General features: G+C 35.9%; 1 pseudogene; it reads left to right on the forward strand.

The window, feature by feature from the left end:
- The first annotated feature begins 308 nt into the window (after window positions 1-308).
- LOC110212347 (ubiquitin domain-containing protein UBFD1 pseudogene) lies at window positions 309-19,306 on the forward strand (annotated as a pseudogene).
- The last annotated feature ends 631 nt before the right edge of the window (window positions 19,307-19,937 follow it).

The following is a 19,937-nucleotide window of genomic DNA, read 5'->3' on the forward strand; positions in this document are numbered from 1 at the left end:
TCATAGCACCCACCTCCCAGCATTATTGTGAGAATCAAATGAGATAACATATGTAAATCAATTTGAAAATTTTAAAGTACTATAAATTACTAGCTATTATTATTATTAATTATTTACATATCAGATATGTATATATATCCAGCTCTACCAATATTTATACAGTCAATCCTCAGAATTTGCATATTTAACTTTTGTGACTTCAGGCATTCAAGTGATTTTGGTAGTAACCTCATTTTCATTTTTGCATTGGCATCTGTGCACCTTTGCAGCACGGATGTGTGCAAGTTTGTGAAGTGACTAGTATAGCCATGAAGAACAGTTTTGGAGATAATGTTGAGACCTTACCAGTCTTGGTCTCTTTGGACAGCAGTGACAAAGTCCCAGCAATTTCTCCCTCGGTTTTTGGAGGTTGGCCAAGGTAGAGAGGTTTATAGTAGTAAGGTACACAGTACAGTGCCCTCACACTGACATCTGACACAGTGAAAGGTAAGATTCAGGTTAAAAAAAAGTTTTAGTTTTAAGAATTTTATTTATTGTACAGCATTTATGGTACTATAGATTTCATGTGTTATGGAAAGTGAATGTTGTTTGAATTCAATTTTATTTTGAAATGTTATCACAGAAGGTCACAGAATTTTAGGGAATTATTGGCAAGAACAGTGTTTTGTATGTTACCAATTTTATATCGTATACTGTATTTTATGGGTTAGTTCATGGTTACTATGCTGGGAAAAGAACATATTATTAATATTAATGTTTTCCTATAAACGATCATATATCCTACAGATGCCACTGCACTTTTTTTATGGCTATTTGAACCTTTGCTGAAGGAAAGGGTTGCAACCTCTATGGAAGTAGAATCTCAAAATTGGAAGGGACCTCAGTGGCACTCTAGTATAATGCTTCTCATACATTTTGGTTTTAGGACCAATTTACACTATTAAAAATTATTGAGGACATCAAAGAATTTTTGTTTATCTATGTTATATCTATAAATATTTAATTAAACTGATAAAATTTAAAATATTTACTTATTAATTCATTAAAGTGATAATAAAACCCTTATGTGTTGACATTTTTTTAAAAAGTGAAAAACAACTATTTTTCCAAACAAAAAAAATAATAAGAGTGGTATTGTTTTTACATTTCTGCTAATCATTTCAATGTCTGGCTTCATAGAAGATAGCTGGATTCTCATATCTACATTTATACTCAATTTATGTTTTTGATATATGTTGTTTTAAGTATATGATGAAAATCTGTCTTCACAATGATATGCCATTGGCAAATGGAGTATTGTATTAGCCTTTCAGATAATTATGGGTATTCTTGTTTTTTAAACTATGCCAAAAACCTATATTTATCTCCTTGAAATTATACCAAACCTAAACAAAAATCAATTTCTCAAAGATTAGCTATAATGTGGAGTTTGAAACTATGCTAACAAACTTTTCATGCTGTTTCATTAAAAATAATTTATCTGCCTTGCACTCTGAATGACTCTTTCACCCATATACATTTTGCAACATCTTATACTGGTTGTTTATAAAATGCTGCTCAATTAATTTTGTAATTTTTTTCCAAATGAGGACATATTTCATTTTACAATATTAAAAAATCACATTTGTCGTTATCACCACTCACCTCATCAGAAAAAGCTTTAAACATGGGGAAGTCATTAAACTCACGTGGCAGATAACAGATTTTCCAAAGCTCTGATTTTGGCGTGAAAGCTCCAATTTTATCATTGACAATAAATAGTGGCAGTTGTTTCCCTTGAAGTTTTACTTCATTCATTTTTGAAAACATGTCTGCAAAATACTGAAGTCAAAACAACCATAGTTTGTCAATTGTTTTTTCAGGTTACAATGGTGTTCCATGAAAAAAAAAAACACTAGTGCAGCTTCCATCTGAAGCAACTGAACAATTTGTTTTACTGGAGACAAATATCATACTTCAACCAGCAGCAGAATGCTTTATTCTTACTTCTCACTTCATCATACTGAATATTAAAAAATGTGTTTGCAAAAGTCAAGATTTGTTAAAACAAAAACCTTTCACCAAAGGCATTTTAAAGTAAAATTGGCATTTATTTGTGTGTTCATTTCTTTATCTATTTGTTTATTTATTATAAATGTGTGATGGTAAAATATAACATTACTAGTAGTATGATTAGGGACTACTGCCTTCATTTGTGCTGAAGTTCTAGTACTTTTACTCACCATTGCCAGTAGAAATGTCAACAGGATACCTCCTCTCCCCCCGCCCCCCAGGATAAACCATGATATTCAAAATGTTATTCAACACTGAATATTTCAGCACTGCATGTGATTGTTATCAGGCTTTCACATAAAAGCTCTTCCTTGGATAATCAGATAGTATGATACTAGACAAATACAAGAAAAATAGTAAGCCCAGCCGCATATGTAGATTTATAGATTCGTTAGGCAAAAGTACAATTCTACAAGTGGAATATTAATTCTCTATTTATGTTTTCAGGCAACTCTTTTAATTAAAAGGTCATGTAGACTCTCAAAAACTCCACTCTATGAAAATGAGTGAATGAGAGCCAAAAACTCAAATGACATCATACTATTATTATGAAAGTATTTCTGACCTTACAACCTCCTGCAAAGTTCGTCCTAAACCTGTGAGAACTAAAACTCTCATCCAGACATACCTGACAAATTCTACCTATAATACCTTCAAGAAGAGGTTGCTCAACCTCTACATGAAGATTTCCAGGAAAAAGAAACCCACTGCCTCCCCAAATAACCCATTTCACTTGTGCTTAAATTTTACTTAGCACCTATTTTAATTTCTAGGTATTTTACTGGACTCTTCCTTCCCCCATTTTTCAAGGGTTTTGAAATTATTGTTTATGTGACTGTAGTCAATGAATATTTTATTCTTTTTCCTTGTGCTTTCGTCACCCTATGTTACTTAATATGGCTTTTTCTTCTTTTCCTTTGTGTTCTTCATATTTGCCACTCTGGAACAATAGTATTCCATTATATTTATATATAATACTTTACTTATCCATTCCCTAATTGCCAAATGCATAGTTTCCAGAGATGTTTTTATGTTACAAATAGTGCTGGTAGAAATGTTTTTGTATAGATTAGGTACAGGTTGGTCCTTCGTATTCCCCTGTTACTAATATTCTTAGTGTATAATCTTAAGGAACTTAAAATTAATTCAACTCAATAAGCATTTATTAATCATATACCATGTTCCAGTTACTGTGTTAAGTACTGAGGATACAAAAAGAAGCAAAAGTGTCCCTGACCTCAAGGAACTTACAGTCTAATGGGAGTAAGGGACAAAATGCAAGCAAATATATACAAATCAAGCTATCTACAGGATAAATAGGAAATGATTAACAGAGGGCAGCACTTGAATTAAGAGGGGGTAGGGGAAGTATCCCTCCTACAGGAAGGTGGGACTTAAAGAAAGCCAGAGAGTCCAGTTGTTGGAATAGAGGAAGGGCATTCTAAGCATGGAGGAAAGCCAGAGACAATGCCTGGAGCATAGAGATATAGTGTGTTATTCCTGGAACAGATATGAGGCCAATGTTACTGGATCTAACAGTACTTGTTTGGCAATGAGGTGTAAGAAGAATGGAAGAACAGCTGAAGAATACACAGAGTAGGGCCATGTTGAATGTGTGTGAATTTTGAGGGTGTTGAGGCATCAAATTTCAGGATACCTGAAAAGGGCAATGATAACCAAATGATCTAAAGAAATTATGGCTGATTTTGAAACTGGATTTTAAAAAAGTGATGAAAGGACATTAATAAAAAAGAAATCTAAACAAGACATCAATATTTACAATTCATATACCTACTTCTTGACTACTATAAATTATTTCTTAATATGATCCATAGCAAAATTGAACATATTCTTTTTGTTTTTATTTAGTATTTTTAGTAGTATTTAGTATTTTCCCCCAATTTTTAACATTCATTTTTAAAACTTTTTGTTCCAAATTCTCCCTTTTCCTCTCTCTCCACCCCCCCATTAAGAAAGAAAGCAATTCATATAGGTTATGCATATATAGTCATACATAATAGTCATGTTGTGAAAGAAAACAGACAAAGAAAGAAAAATGAAGTTTAAAAGTATGCTTTGATTTGTATTCAGACACTTTCAGTTCTTTCTCTGGGGATGGATAGCATTTTTCATCATAAGCCAGAGTTGTCTTAGATCATTGTATTGCTGAGAAAAGCTAAGTTATTCACAGCTGGTCATCTTACAATACTACTATTACTTCGTGCACAGTACATTTTACTTTAGGTCAGGCCATGCAAGTCTTTCCATGTTTTTTCTGAGAACATCCTGCTCATCATTTCTTATAGTATTCCATTGTAATCATATTCGACAACTTGTTCAGCCATTCCCCAATTTATGGGCTCCTCTCCAACTTTTAATTCTTTACCCCCAGAAAAGAGCTGTTGTAAACATTTTTGTACATATAGGTCCTTTTCCTTTTTAAATCTCTTTTGCGATACAGATCTAGTAGTGGTATTGCTAGGTCAAAGGGTATCATGATTTTATAGCCCTTTAGGCATAGTTCCAAATTGCTCTACAGAATGGTTGAATCAGTTTACAACTCCACCAACAGTGCATTAAAGTTTCATTTTTCCCACATCCCCTCCAACATTTGTTATTTAACTTTTCTCTCCTATTAGCCAATCTAATAGGAATGAGGTAGTACCTCAGAATTGCTTTAATCACATTTCTGTAATCAATAGTGAATTACAGTATTTTTTTCATATGGCTATAGATAGCTTTGATTACTTCATCAGAAAGCTGATCATATCTTTTGATCATTTATCAATTGAGGAATGGCTCTTATTTTTGTAATTTTGACTCAGTTATTTATATGTTTGAGAAATGAGGCCTTTATCAGAGAAACTTTCTTCAAACTTTTTTTCACAGTTAACTATTGCTAACATATTTCCCTCCATCCTATTCTCCTCCCTCATTTATTGTATTCTCTCTCTCCTTTCACCCTGTTCCTCCTCAAATATATTTTGCTTCTGACTACCCCCTCCCCCAATCTGCCCTCCCTTCTATGACCGCTCCCTCTTCTCATCCCATTCCACTCCCCTTACCTGTGGGGTAAGATAAATTACCACACCCAATTGAGTGTTTATGTTACTTTCTCTTTGAGCCAGTTCTGATGAGAGTAAGGTTCACTTACTCCCCGCCTTAACTCCCTCTCTTCCCCTCCACTATAAAAGCTTTTTCTTGCCTCTTTTATGTTTGATAATTTGCCCCATCCTACTTCTCCCTTTCTTTTTCTCCCAGTATATTTCTCTCTTCTCCTTTAATTTTACTTTTTTACATATCATCCCTTCATATTCAACTCACACCTATGCCCTCTGTCTATATATACTCCTTCTAACTACCCCAATAATGAGAAAGGTCTTATGAGATGCAAATATCATCTTCCCATATAGGAATAAAAACAATTTAAAATTATTAAGTCTCTTATGATTTCTCTTTCCTGTTTACCTTTTCATGCTTCTCTGGTGTCTTGCATTTGAAAGTCAAAATTTCTATTCAGCTCTGTTCTTTTTGTCAGGAATGATTGAAAATCTTCTACCTTATTGAATATCCATTTTTATCCTGAAGGAGTATACTCGGTTTTGCTGGTGATTCTTGGTTGTAATCCTAGCTCCTTTGCCCTCCAGAATATCTTATTCTAAGCCCTCAGATCCTTTAATGTAGGAGCTGCTAAATCTTATTTTATTCTGACTGTGACTCTACCATACTTGAATTGTTTCTTTCTAGCTGCTTGCAATATTTTCTCCTTCGCCTGGGAATTCTGGAATTTAATTATAATATTCCTGGCAGTTTTCATCTTGGAATCTTTTTCATGATGTGATCAGTGGATTCTTTCAATTTCTATTTTATCCTCTGGTTCTAGAATTTCAAAGCCATTTTCTTCAATAATTTTTTGGAAGATGATGCTTAGGCTCTTTTTTTTGGTGATGGCTTTCAGGTAGTCTAATAATTTTTCAATTATCTCTCCTAGATCTATTTTCCAGGTCAGTTGTTTTTCCAATGAGATATAGCATATTATCTTCAATTTTTTCCATTATTTTGGTTTGTTTTATTATTTTTTCATTTCTCATGAAGTCATTAGCTGCCATTTGCTCCATTCTGGTTTTTAAGATATTATTTTCTTCAGTGAGCTTTTGGACCTCCTTTTCCATTTAGTCAATTATGCCTTTTTTTAAAAAAATTTTTTAGTTTTCAACATTTGCTTCCACAAGATTTTGAGTTCCAAATTTTCACCACATCTCACCCCATTCTGAATATCTTTTCCCCTAGTCTGCCTTCCCTTCTATCTCTCCCCCCTTTCTCTTATTCCCATCCCCTTCTACTATCCTGTAGGGCAGGATAGATTTCTGTACCCCATTTCCTGTATTTCTTATTTCCCAGTTGAATGTGAAAACATTTTTTTTACACATGTGTTTTTAGGGTTCCAAATTTTCTCCCTTTCTCCCTCCCCACTCACTCTCATTGAAAAGGCAAGCAACTCAATATAGGTTATACATGTGCATTTATGCAAAACACTTCCATAGTAGTCATGTTGTGAAAAACTAACTCTATTTCCCTTAATCCTATTCTGCCCCCCATTTATTCAATTCTTTCTTTTGACCCTGTACTTCCTCAGACCCTGACTACCCCCTTTCCCAATCTGCCCTCCTCTCTATCATTCCCCTGCTCTCTTGTCCCCTTTTCCCCCTATTTTCCTGTAGGGTAAGACAGATTTCCATGCCCAATTAAGTGTGTATGTTATTCCCTCCTTAAGCCAAATCCTATGAGAATAAGATTCACTCAATCCCTCTCACCCTCCCTTGTTTCCCCTCCACTGTAAGAGCCTTTTCTTTTCTGTTTTTTGTGAAATAATTTACCCCATTCTACCTCTCCCTTTCTCCTTCTCCCAGTATAATCCTTTCTAACCCCTTAATTTTATTCTCCAGATATAACCCCTTTATCTTCAACTCACCCTATGCCCTGTATCTATCTATATCTGTCTACAAATCTATATACATATACACATATATGCATATATACACATACACACACACACACACACACACATATATATATACATATATATATGTACATATACATGTACCCGTCCATGTACATATACACACATACATATAATTTTTTTTCCCTCCTGCTACCCTAATACTGATAAAGGTCTCATGAGTTATAAATATCATCTTTCCATGCAAACAGTTCAGCCTTAATAAGTGTCTTATGATTTCTCTTTCCTGTTTACCTCTTCATGTTCCACTTGAGTCTTGTATTTGAAAGTCAAATTTTCTATTCAGCTCTGGTCTTTTCAGAAAGAATGCTTGAAAGTCCTCTATTTCACTGAAGACTATTTTTCCCCTAAAGGATTATACTCAGTTTTGCTGGCTAGGTGATTTTTTTGGTTGTAGTCCTATCTGCTTTGCCTTCTGAAATACTATATTCCATGACCTCTAGTCCCTTAAGGTAGAAGCTGCTAAATCTTGATTGTGTTTCCAAAATGCTTGAATTGTTTCTTTCTGGCAGCTTGTAATATTTTCTCCTTGACCTGGGAAGTCTGGAATTTGGCTGCAATATTCCTAGGAGTTTTCTTTTGGGGATCTCCTTCAGGAGGTGATTGGTGAATTCTTTCAATTTCTATTTTGCCTTCTGGTTCTAAAATATCAGGGCAGTTTTCCTTGATAACTTCTTGAAAAATAATGTCTAGGCTGTTTTTCTGATCGTGGCTTTCAGATAGTCCAATAATTTTTAAATTCTCTCTCCTGGATCTATTTTCCAGGTCAGTTGTTTTTCCAATGAGATATTTCACATTATTTTCTAATTTTTCATTCTTTTGTATTTGTTTTACAGTGTCTTGATTTCTCATAGAGTCACTAGCTTCCAATTGCTGTATTCTAATTTTTAAGGAACTATTTTCTTCAATAAGCTTTTGGACTTCCTTTTCCATTTGACCAGTTTTTCTTTTTAGAGCATTCTTCTCCTCATTGACTTTTTGGACCCCTCTTGCCATTTATGTTAGGCTATTTTTTAAGGTGTGATTTTCTTCAGTATTTTTTTGGGTCTCCTTTAGCAGGCTGTTGACTTGTTTTTCATGATTTTCTTGCATCACTCTCCTTTCTCTTCCCAATTTTTCCTCTACTGCTCTTGCTTGCTTCTCAAATCCTTTTTGAGCTCTTCCAAGGCCTGGGACTGATTCATATTTTTCTTGGAGGCTTTGGATGTAGGAGCTTTGAGTTTGCCATCTTCTTCTGGTTGTCTGTTTTGATCTTTGTTACCAAAAAAAAAAAAGATTTGATGGTCTGACACTTCTTTCGAGATTTGCTCATGATCCCAGCCAATTATTTGAGTTGTAAACTCTTCATTAAGGTAGAGATCTGCTTCCAATGTGGAGAATGTACTGTCCCAAGCTTTGGGGGTTTGTACAGTTGTTTTCAGAGATACTTCTAGGGACCTGTAAATTTTCAGTTCTTCCAAGGTGGTATGACAAACAGCGAGGTGTTTATTCCTTTCCTGGCCTATGCTCTGGTCTATGAGTGACCACAAGCTCTCTTTTCTGTCTTGGAACTGTGAGGAAGATTACCTCTCCAAGCCACTACAAGCTCTACCACACCAGCACTCCTCCTCGCCCCAGGACCGCCACTCAGAACTGTGACCCAGATCCAAGCGCATGCAAAGCAAGAGATTCCTGCCTCAGCACTGGCAAAGAGATCCCTGCAATCCCTGTCTAATCAGCCACTTGATTCTCCCTCAGTCTGTGGGCCAGAAGCTCAGGAAGCAGCTGCTGCCCCAGAGCAAGCTCAGGAAATGGGGCTGAGACCTAGCTCCTCTGTCACTGCAGAAACAGACTTTTCCCACAGACCTTCTAAGTTGTCTTTGGTGTTTGTGGGTTGAGAAGTCTGGAAACCACCACAGCTGCCTGTGATTCAGTCCTCTGAGGCCTGCTCCAGGTTCACTGTGCCCATGCCAAACTGTGCTCCTCTACTAGCCCAGTGCGATAGACCTTTCTGATCAACCATCCAGGTTGTCTTGGGCTGGAAATTTGTTTCACTCTGTCTTTTTATGGGTTCTGCTGCTTTAGAATTTGTTTACAGCCATTTTTTATAGGTATTTGGAGAGGTTTGGGAGAGAGCTGAAGCAAGTCACTGCTTTCACTCTGCCATCTTGGCTCCGCTCCCCAATTATGCCTTTTAAGGCATTTTTCTCCCCATTGGCTTTTTGAACCTCTTTCACCATTTGGCCTAGTCTGTTTATGAAGGTGTTATTTTCTTCAGTACTTTTTTGTTTATGCTTTACTAAGCTGTGACTCATTTTTCATGCTTTTCTTGTATCATTCTCATCTTCTCAATTTTTCCTCTACCTCTCTTATTTGATTTTCAAAATTCTTTTTTAGCTCTTCCATAGCCCGAGACCAATTCATGTTTTCCTTGGAGGCTTTGAATATAGGAGCTTTGACTTTGTTGTTTTCTTCTGAGTTGGTGTTTTGATCTTTCTTGTAACCATGGTAACTTTCAATAGTCTTTTTTTTCTTTTCTTTTTTTTTCTCCTTATTTGCTCATTTCCCCAGCTTATTACTTGGCTTTTAACTGTTTGTTAAAGTAGAGCTCTGCTTCCTGAGTGGAAGGTGCATTGTCCCAAGCTTCAAGGGTTTTGTGCAGCTATTTTCAGAGCTATTTCTAGGAACCTATAAGTTTTCACTTCTTCCAAGGTGGTATGATCTAAGGAGAAGTGTTTACTACTCTCTTGGCCTGTATTCTGGTCTGTGAGTGACCACAAGCACTCTTTTCTGCCCTGGAACTGTGAGGAGGGTACCCCCTGCACTGCTGCCACAAGATCTGCTGTGCAAGTGCTCCTCCTCACCCTGGGATTGACACCCAAAATTTCAACCTGGATCCAAGTATGGGTAAAGCAACAGAGTCCTTCCTCAGTGCCAGTAAAAACACCCCTATAATCTCCTTCTGACCAGTTGTATGGCCCCCTTACCTTCTGTGGGCTGAGAGCTCCCAAAGTAGCTGCTGCCACTGCTGTTACTGATTCAGTCACTCCCAAGGCCTGTCCCTGGTTTTTTGGGGCCAGAACTGTATTTGTGTGGCCTGTGCTGGCCTGTGCTGCTCTCTCACCCTGGTGAAATAAATGTTTCCTGCCAACCTTTCAAGTTATCTTCAGCTGGAAATTTGTTTCACTCCATCTTTTTTGTGGTTTCACTGTTTTAGAATTTGTTTAGAATCACTTTTAAAAGGTATTTGGAAGGGTTTGCCTTCATTCCCTGCCTTTATTCCACCATTTTGCCTCTGCCCCCCCATGAATCTTTTCAAACATATTTTTACTTAAAATATTAATTGACTTTCTACATACACTTTGAAGATACCAAGATACTGAGGTTGTTTCTTCTCTATTGGAATATTAGTTTTCCATCGTCATATGGCTGCTTTTGATTGCTCAAATTAATTTACCTTTCTCTGTCTATCTAGACTCCTATATTTGTATTTGAAAATTTGTACTCAGTTCTGTTCTTTTCGTTAGAAATCCCTATTCTGTTAAAGATCCATTTCTCCCCCTGTAGTTATTTTTTGTTACAAGCCTGTCTATCTTACTTTCTGGAATGTTGTACTCCAAGATCTCTTCTGTTTTTTTTAGGAAAACCTTCCAACTTCTTCTGTGATCCTAACTCTGAATGCTTAATATTTGAATTTGTTCTTTATGGATACTTGCAGTTTTCTTTTGTTTTTGTTTTTGGTTTTGTTTTTTTTTTTCTTCTTTGACTTAGGAAGCTCAGGATTTTGGCTATGATATTCCTGGGGCATTTCCTTTTGAGATTTCTTTCAGAGGCACATTACAGACCCTACTATAACTTTTTTCTGGTCTTTATAGACATCAGACATTTTCATTTATGATTTTAAAAAGAAATATAGTGCTTAGAATTTTGTTTAAATGATGGTTTTCATAGAGTCCCATTATTCCTAAATTATCTCTCCTTCATCTGTTCTCTGTCAGTTGCTTTTATATGCCGTTATCTTATTTTTACTTATATATTTAATTTTTTTTGCTCTATTACTATCTCATAAGGTCATTGATTTCTTCTTGAAGATAATTTTATTGATATCTTTTCTTTTTTATATTCTTAGAATTTCCCCATGTATCCCTCTACCTTCCCATTCCCAGAGAGCTATCACTTGTTACAAAATTAAATTACAAATTAAAAAAGAAGATAAAATAATAAAAGCAACATTTATCAATACATCAAAACAATCTAAAAATATGTGGACTCACTGAAGAGATATGAAAAAAAAAGTCTGCAAAGAAGCAGGCTGAGGTGAGTTTTATATATTTTCTTTTTTATATTTTTCATGCTTGTTCTTTGAATTTTTCAAATTTTATTTTCAATTTTGATGTGGTTGTTCTTTCTATTTTCATTGTTTTCATCATTGTATATAATGCTTTCTTGGCTCCACTTCATTTCTATAAGGTCATGTAAGTTTTTTTGTTTTTGTCATATTTATTCTTTCTTATAACACAACATTCATATGACACAGTGTGTCTAGCCATTCCCCAATTGATGGACATATACTTTATTTCTATTTCTTTGAAAACAAAAACGTGCTGCTATAAGTATTTTGTTTCAAATAGAATCCTTATTAGTGACCTCTTTGAGTCAGTGGAATCTTTGGGACAAAATGTTCAGTATTTTTAGATACTTTGTTTTCATAATTTCAAATTTCTTCCCAGTATTGTAGTTAATTCACAGTTCTACCAAAAATACATTAGTGTACTTTTCTTTCTGCCAACACTCTAATAGTGACCATTCCCACATTTTGTCATCTTTGCTTGTTTCTTTGGAGGATTTTTTTTTCATTTGGAGGGTGTACAATACGGTAGAAAGAGTTCTTGGAATCAATGGATCAGGTTTCAAATCTTTGGTCTGTTATTTATTATGCATGACCTTTAACAAGTCATTTGATCTCCTTGGACCTCAGAGGAGGTATTTGTTCTAGAAGACTGATTATCATATATATGTCATATATATATATATATACACACACACACACACACACACACACACACACACACACACACCACACACACATGTGCATTCTAAATCTATCCTGTTGTTTGCCTTCTCAATGGGTTATAGAGGGCCTAGAGGGAAGGAGAGAATTTTTGAACTGAAGTGTTTGAAAATGAGTGTTAAATAAAGTGTAACTATAAAAACATCTGGGGAGACTTATTCCTCTTTGGGTAGAGAGATAAGATTCTCAAAATCTAGCTGCATAAGTTTCTGGGAAATGCAATCTCAAAGAGACAGCAATGGGTTTCTCTTCATTTTGTAAGAGACTAGGAGGTTCTCACAGGAGACTAGATAGGGACAAACATCAAGGTTTGGAAGATATGCAGCTAGAGATTTTGGTGTTATAGAGGATCTCCAGCATATGGAGAAGCTAAGTCACCCCGTTTACCACTGTTGCAGCTGCTTCAAAACAGCCCCTTCTGAGCCTGCAGAGGACAGATTTTGTCATCAGGGTGGAAGAACAAGTGAGTATGAATTTGAACTGAATGGTGGACAGCATTTCATGTAATTTCACTGAATACTAGAGTGATGAAGTAGAGACAGGCAGCCAGCTGTGGCTGATGTTAAGCGTGCCATGACACTAGCACCTAGATTCCTCAGTGCTAGAGTGTAAGAAACATCTAATCAGTGGTGAACTTCTTCCTTCACCATTCATATAGGAAGTGAAGTGCCGTTTTCTTTTCTTTCCTCTGTTCCCACTCAAGGAGGTGGATGACTAATCCAGAGGTTTTTGTTCTTTAAAGCTGTTATTTGCTGTTTTATTTAGTGCCAAAGCTGACTGATTTGAGGTAAAGGATTGGTTCTAACTTCCTGGTTGTGTGCTTCATATTCTGTGAAGAGAAAGGTATGGAGAAGGCAGGCAGTGATAGGCAAATTATAGATATATATAGACAAAAAGGATAGAACTTTGAAATCTCAGTACAAACTGTTAAGCTTTTTTCTTGACTGGGGGCTATGAGCTAAAAGAGAATCTTATTCCAATGAATTATTATATTTTATAAACTTCCCAAAGAAGAGTGAAAAAATAAATTTTGTCTAGTATTTTTGTTTCCTTAGGTGGAAAGCAAGCTGATTACCATTGATGGTCTAATGAAAATAGATGAGTGCTATTGGGTCATCCTGTCTTCCTCTACTTTTGACCTATAAATGCAAAGAGAATAATCTCTGTAGAGAGATAGGCACATCTGAAGGTCATTGCTAGAGAGCAGATGGGAGTGGAAGGGGAAAAGAAAGTAGCTAGAAAGAATTCATAGCATGCCTATGTTCTAAAGATGAGAGCTGAAGGAAGGAGTATGTACCCTTTCTCTTTTACCTCCCACCCAACGAGGTTTCAACCTGACAGCTATCTTAACAATGAATTACATTTTTACACACTTCCTTTGCATTGAATCTCCAGAGTCCATGCTCTTTGTACCTGGGAAGTTAATTCCTCATCTCTGAACTCCTAGCTTGAAGCTGAGCCATCTTGATTGGTAACTTAGTGAGATGAAACCTGGGCTTACCAGGACATCTTGTTGCCATCTTCCTGCTAATTTGCTGATACGTTATTCCTTTCTCTTCATGTCTGGGAATACTAAACAAATAAATAATACTAGACAAATTGGTAGTACCATTATTTCTGAAGTGAGCATGTCAATTGACTGACCTATGGATCATGTCTTTGAATTTCCAGGCCAAAAGTCTTTTCCTTAGCTACAACTTCTCCATATGTTTTCTCCCACTTTAAAATGTAAAATCCATCAGTACAAAGACTGTCTCTTTTGTTTTTGTATCCCCAAAACTGATCATAGTGTCTGGCACATTACCAGTATTTAATTAATAGTTTTCCATTCATTCATTGGTTCATTTATTGTATAAATACTTTTTTTTATGTAATAAAATTAGATTTGCAAATGTGTTCTCACCACCTCACTCTTTTGATTGGCCAGTCTTTTGTCCTTGGGAAGTAGAGTAATGGATGTGCAAAAGACTTGACAAAAACTAATATAAAAATCTTAATTAAGAATCAGCTTCATCACCTTGGCTTGTGTGATGGAACTGTCATTTAATAAGTTCATTGGTCCAGTGGCCCGTCCACAAAAGCTTTACGTTTTAGTCACTTCTGATTTGACCTTTCTGAACTATCTTAGTGATCCTTAGTTTAGCAGTTTAATCTTTCAAAGTTGGAGCTCCCTTAGATTCACATTTAAGTTTCATACTTCATGAGTTATACATTCCAGTGCTAAATGTCACTGTTCTTAACAAAGGAGATAGATTAAGTGAGACTTTAAAATCTTTTAAAAATGCTAAATCTTGGCATATGATATTTACATCTTAAACAATGAATTTTCACATGTGAATGTATAAGCCCAGGATGAAACATTCTGGCAAACTGTAAAAATATGATTTTAAAATATCTACAGTTTTTCATGCAATGCCATCTGTTGAAAGGCTCTGGGAATGGAACTGTAATCTCTAATTGCAAGTGTAGGGATTAAAAAGGTTACATATGAAATGTGCTGAGAGCCCAACTAACAATTCCAGAAGAAGTAGAAGGAAAAAATAAATGTATCTGCAGGTTTTTGCTGGCATGGGTGTTTTCTGCAAATGATAACCTGGCATCAGATTTTCGTAGTCAGAAGTGAAGCAGAGGTTGAAAAAAAAATCCCCAAACCTCACTTTGGCTTGAACTATCTGGGTATTGTCTAAACTCCAGCTGACTTTGGCTGTATAAGCACAGCTGGGATGGGATATGGTACCACATTAGCTCTCATTTTCTAACCACAGAGACTATTATTTCAGCTGACTATTCTTTTTCTTTATTTTAATTTTAAAATGTGTCATTGCCAAATAGGCCCCTGGCATGTTTTCAATTGGGTTGGAAAGCAAAACAAAACCCAAACCACAATTAAAAGAAGAAAACAAAGCAAAACAAAAAAGAATAATGGATACTTATCACTGATAGAATGTGAATCCTAAGTTAGGATGGAATTTCAAGAATTTTTCCTGTGATTTTTAGCACCAACAAGATCAAGAGATCTTATTGATTTTTAGAATCATGATATAGTATGATATTATGATATAGACTAGGACAGTGGAGGGTTGGATTGGGGGTGTGTAGACCTGAAATCAGAAGACCTGGGTTTGAATTCTAGTAATGATATTAGCTATGTGAGTAGAGATGAGTCACTCAATTCCTCTGATTCTTTTTTTTATTTTAAACTTATGCACAATAAGAAAAAAAATAATAAACATATTATAAACTTAAAACTTAAATCTAAGTAGGAAAAGGAAAAAAAAAGCACTGCCATGTGCATAGCAGAACGTGAGAGAGGATTCAAAATATACAGCATAAATATCCATTTCAAGAAAGCCTATATAATAAATACTACTTATTCTGTTCTGAGCTATTCATCTTTCCTTTGCTTCCTAGTAAGTTTTTTTGTTCTCTGCTGTGCACTTTTAACTTTGTTCTTTTTCCCCTCTCATCCACACTTAAGAAGGTACAATTAAGTATAGATATATTTATACACATATGTATATATATATGTATATACACATACATACCCATGTACATATATATATATATACATACACACAGATATATATACACATATACATATGCCTACACTTGCATACACACATATATATAGCTAGATATCTATATTTATACTCATATGTAGACATATGTGTTCCTATACATCTATGTAAGACTGTATTACACTTATTTGTCCTCTGTTTCTCTGAAAGTGTATAGCTTCTTCCTTCGTAAATCCAAGTCTTTCCATATTCTTACTAAGTCCACAAACTCATTATTTCCTATATCGTGATATTTCAACTTTATACTTATAGTTATTTTAAACAATCCACAATCATATTGAATAATATGGCTGACATGTAGTGTACTTTCCTTATTTTTCTCTTCTGATTAAATCTATTTTAACTTTAACTTTGAGATTATGATTTCTACCTCTGCTTTTTCCCCTAATAAATTCTACTCCTGATCTTTATTTTATATTTGTGTCTCCTATTTCCTATTCATCCTGACTCCTCTACTTCTACCTGCTACTTTGCCCTTATATTTCTTAATCTACCTCCCCACCAAAGATACCTTTCCTATGCTCTCTCCCCTTCCCCTAAGCCTTTTATTTCCTTCTGAATTTAGAAGACTTTTATGCATATGTATGTGTGTGTGTGTGTGTGTGTGTGTGTGTGTGTGTATTTCCCTCTTTAACCCATTCCCAAAGAGAGTAGGGTGCCAGAACTACCAGCCCTCCTTCCCCATCTAATTCCTCTGTGTCAGTTCTTCCTCTCACACCTCATTTGTATGAGATGATTACTTTTTTATCTTTTCCTAGATGGTTTGCTTTTTAGTATCACATCATATTCAACTCTACCCCAATGCTTCTTTTGAACTATCCAATTACTAACAACAATCTTAGGCCCATAATTTACATTTCCTAATAGAAAAAGTGAATAGTCTGTCCTTATTGAATCCCTTGTAATTAGTCTTTGATGTTTACCTTATATTTCTCTTGGATGTCAAATTTAGATTTTAGGTCTTTTTGCAACAAAATCCTGAAAGTCTGACAACTTATTGAATGTCCTTTTTTTTTTCATTCAGTATTATGCTTAACTCTGAAGGGTGTGATATTTTCGGCCTCAACCCCAGTTCTTTTGCTCTTCTATATATAGTGTTCCAAGACCTGTAGTCTTTTATTGTAGCTGCTGCTAGGTCTTGTGTGATTCTAATTGTGCCACCACCATATTTGAATTATTTTTTCCCTGTTGCTCATAATATTTTCTCTTTGAGCTGGGGATTTCAGAATTTGACTTTGATATTCCTGAGGGTTTCCCTCACAGGATCTCTTTCAGGGAGGGGATTAATGCATTTTTTTCTATTTCTACTTTCTCCTCATGTTCTAACTCTTCAGGACAATTTTCTCTAATTATTTCTTGTGTTAATGTATCAAGATTCTTTTTTTGATCATAGCTTTCAGGTAGTCCAATTATTCTTATGTTTTCTCTTCTTGATCTGTTCTCCGGAGCAGTTGTTTTCTAATGAAATATTTCACTTTCTCTTGTATTTTGTTTTATTATTTCTTGGCCTCTTATAACTTCACTGACTTCCCCTTGCCCAATTCTAGTTTTCAAGGAGTCATTTTCCTCCTAAAGATGCTGGATCTCCCTTTCTATTCAGTTGACTTTCTTTTCATAATCTTCTTGTTTATCTTGGATTGTTCTTATTTTAAAAAAAAATGTCCTCCTCTATCTCATTCGATTTTTAAAGTCTTTTTTTAAAGTTGTATGAATTCTTTTTGGGCAGGTGACCATTTAATGTTACTCTTTGGGATAAAAGAATCTTTTTTTTGTTTTGTTTTTACTTCAATATCCTTCCCTGAAGATGTACCTCAGTCTTCTCTATTACCATAATAACTTTCTATGGTTAGGTTTTTTTCTCCATTGCCAGGTCACTTATTTTTAATTTATAGGAATTTGTTATTATAATCATCTCTAGTCCTAGGGTAAGGGGGATGGTGACTCTGGCCCCAGTTCTTCCTTCAGTTCTCCCCTCTGGCCTGACACAGAAACCAAGAACTCCACCCTCCTATACTGCCCATAACCAGAAGCCCCACTGCTTTTTTCACTCACTGGGAGTGTGCTGGTTCCTTCTCACCCAGGGCTGTGTCTCAGCAGCACGGCTGAGTCTGGTGTCCATTATTAGCAGAGGTTCCCTCAATTTTCCCCTGCTCAGATGCTCAACTCCCCACACTGTCCAGCAGGTGAAAATTCCTGTGGCTAGGGTGGAGGCCACTTCTCAACCCAGTTAGCTGCAGGGCACCCCACTTGCTGTTTCAGCAGAACTAGCCTGGATGTGTTTACTCTTAATAGGGACCAAACCTTAGGCCTGAAATTTTCTTCAAATTGTCTCAGGAAGACCACTGTTTTGCCCCAACTCTTGTTTGCTTTTACTGCTCTACATTCTCCCTGAGGTGCTGTTTTGTCTTATTTCCAGAGCTTAGAATTTTCTCATCTCCTCCTCCATCTTCCCAGAATCCTCTCCTCCTCTGATTTTTACCTTCCATATCTGTAAAATTTAAAAAAAAACAACAATCACATCCATACTGCCTACCCTATAGGCTTGTTGTAAGGAAAGCACTTTTTCAACTTTGAAGTCTTAAATAAGTGTGAGCTGTCATTATTATTTTCAGATAGATATAATTTATCATCAGCTGGCCTCCCCAGATTATTTAGCCTTATATTGTAGTCTTTCCCAATGCAGATTAATAGGCCAGTCCCTTTCCTTTGTGTATGGCATACTTTTTCCCCCTTTCTTTTGGGCCTTTATTCTCAGTGCCTTTTTTATTCTCATTTTGAATTGTCTCTCTTCTTTGCTAACACAAATCCCATACCTTCTTCTTATTCCACATTGTCCATGAAGTCTCTGTGAATAGTCAGACCCTGTGATACTTTTTCCCTTCCTTGAATTCTTTTAGCATTCTAATCTGCATCATACCATCTAATTGCGCTTGATTATTATTGAACTTGTAAGGGATCTCTGTCCTCCCTCCCCATCTCATGAGGCTTTGGTGGTATCCATATCTGTGGACAGCACAGGGGCTGAGCTGAAGCACCAGATCCACTCCTTTACAAGCCTACCACCTGCCACGCAGAACGTTATGTTTAAGGGACTTCTACCTGAGGAAAAACATTATAGGAAATCAAAGTTACCAGTGGTGCCAAGATTATGGTGGTTGGAGCTACAACTAATGATGTTTTAGCAGTAAACACACCCAAAGACACAATGTAGCAAGAAGCGAAAGCTGAAGAGAATGAGAAGGAGCCACTTTGTAGGCACAGGCAAAGCAGAAAAGTGCTGCATAAAAGGAAACCTTAACATGTGAAACATGTTAACGGTGCCCAGAAATGACTGCCAACAGTACCTTTATCATGCATGTACAATAAGAGAGGAGGAAAAGTGAGACTCACCTTTAAATTAGAAGAAGATCAGTTGTGGATTGGCACTAAATAGTGAATTGAAAAATTTTCTATGGGCTCTATTAAAAATGTGGTCGGTGAACCTATTGAAAGACATGAAGACTACCACATGATAGCATTTCAGTTGGGTCCCCCAAAGCCTCTTACAACTGGGTGTGTTTGGTTGCAACTCATGCAATCAAAGACACTGTTCTGGGAAAATGGTAGTATTCTTGAAAGCATTTTTACCTCTGGCACAGAATACTGACCCAAAGTAGAGGATGTTACTGGGAGAGGCCTGCAACATACCTGGATTTCATAGTCCTGGAACTTTTATTAATTCATATCTCTGGCAATATGAAGCCAGAGGTGATGTACTTTCATCATTAGTTTGCCTTTAACTTAAAATTACAAAATCCCTTCCCTTCAGTCAGCTTCAAACCATGTTTAAAGTGAATATGGTAGAAATCAATAACTCTTAATTCAGGAAAACAAAAACAAAAAACTCAAAATTCCAAAACTCTCTGTCTCCCATGTGAGTTAAAGTACCTCTGAGAAAGTAAGTTTTAGATGATTCTAATAAAATTGACCTTTCCCTCAGGTCCCTCTGGGAAATGTAGTCCAGAGAAAGAGAGTGCCCTTACCTATCCAGATATAGTCTACCTGAAAGCCTCCTGAGAGAGAGGCAACTTTTCCACATTTTCTGGTTCTATAGTTGTTTCATATGTGCACAGCCTCTCTCCTCAGTAAATCCTTGAGTACTGGTAAAATTACTTGTATTTGTTTTGTTCCTTTGCCTTCCATCTCCCCTTTCTAAAATAGCAGCAGCTATATAGGAGGTGGTTCATCAAAAACTAAC

Source organism: Phascolarctos cinereus, unplaced genomic scaffold (genome assembly GCF_003287225.1).
Source record: "Phascolarctos cinereus isolate Bilbo 61053 unplaced genomic scaffold, phaCin_HiC Scaffold_2;HRSCAF=192, whole genome shotgun sequence".
Classification (NCBI taxonomy): domain Eukaryota; kingdom Metazoa; phylum Chordata; class Mammalia; order Diprotodontia; family Phascolarctidae; genus Phascolarctos; species Phascolarctos cinereus.